The following is a 1,384-nucleotide window of genomic DNA, read 5'->3' on the forward strand; positions in this document are numbered from 1 at the left end:
ACAATTGTCCAACATATTTATAAGCTACATAAAACCCAAATACTACCACAAATAACATGACCAAACTTTGTCTGAATACTGTCCTTCTGTCCTGCGCATCAAGCATTTATTTGCTTTTGCTCAGTCACTGCCCTCCCACCTGCAATGATCCATGAGCTGGATTCTCCATTCGTTCCACTACCCGGAGTCCAACACCCTTTAGCAAATGGCACCTCTTGCCTCTTTAAATCCCTGCATCACTGGGAAAACTAAAATTATGCTCTTCAAAAAATCCTATAGGGCCAATGTTATAGAGTTATATAATTTTATTTAAAGCACTCTTTTGTTTTAAGAGGTCCATGATTTCTACTTTGTTTCCTAAATGGAGTATTGACAGAGATCAATCATCCAATAGAACAATCTTTGACACAGCACAGGAACAGCTCTCAATTACACTGGCTACAAAAGTGGTGGAAAGTAAAACTCATCAAATCTGCATGTGGTTTCAAATACAAAATTGTTAAATATATAGTTTCAGTGTTTTTATTGAGTTCGTATTCATGATAAAAGTTTGAATCCTCTGCTCTTTCACCTGGGCTGCCAACATGCCGTCCAGACTGAGGAAGACCCGGAAATTTGTGAGCCACGGGAGCCATGGCCACAGCCCCATGACAAGCACCAGGAAGCTCCCAGGAGGCCTGGGTCATGCTGGTGGCATGCATCACCACAGGATCAACCTGGACAGATATCATCCAGCTTACTTTGGAAAAGCTGGTATGAGACATATGAGACATTACCACTGAATAGGACCCAGAGCTTCCACCCAACTGTCAACCTTGATAAACTGTGGACCTTAGTCAGTGAGCAGACATGGGGAAATGCTGTCAAAAACAAGACTGAAGCTGTTCCTCTCACTGATGCGGTGCGATCAGGCTACTACGCAGTTTTGGGAAAGGGAAAGCTCCCAAAACAGCCTGTCATCATGAAGGCCAAATTCTTCAGTAAAAGAGCTGAGGAGAAGATTAAGGGTATGGGTGGGGGGAGGCCTGCATCCTATTAGCTTGAAGCCACATGGGGAGAGTTTCATTAAATGCTAACAAGTGCTTTTCAAAATAATAATAATAATAATAATAATAATAATAATAATGATAGAATCATCTGAACTCTCGGGCACCAAAGAAAGCTTTTATCTTATGGAAGATCGATTTGGCATTTCAGTAGGTCTTCTGTAACTATAGCTCAGTTTTTATACAGTAGAAAATTATATAAATTTGATAGAGTAAGCATTTTCAAATAATGGGAACTAATTTTTTTCCATGTGTACTATTGCATCTTTTAATAGACCATAAAGTTGTAAGCACCATCTGTTAGTTGTGTAACAGACCTTCCTCAACCCTCAGCTAAC

The 1,384-nt window shown here is 40.2% G+C and overlaps 1 pseudogene; it reads left to right on the forward strand.

Moving 5' to 3' along the window:
- Nucleotides 1-584: 584 nt before the first annotated feature.
- Nucleotides 585-1,044, forward strand: LOC112826418 (large ribosomal subunit protein uL15-like; annotated as a pseudogene).
- The last annotated feature ends 340 nt before the right edge of the window (nt 1,045-1,384 follow it).

Source organism: Callorhinus ursinus, unplaced genomic scaffold (assembly GCF_003265705.2).
Source record: "Callorhinus ursinus isolate GAN/ISIS: 27379988/994484 unplaced genomic scaffold, GSC_fseal_2.0 scaffold7, whole genome shotgun sequence".
NCBI classification, from domain to species: Eukaryota; Metazoa; Chordata; class Mammalia; order Carnivora; family Otariidae; genus Callorhinus; species Callorhinus ursinus.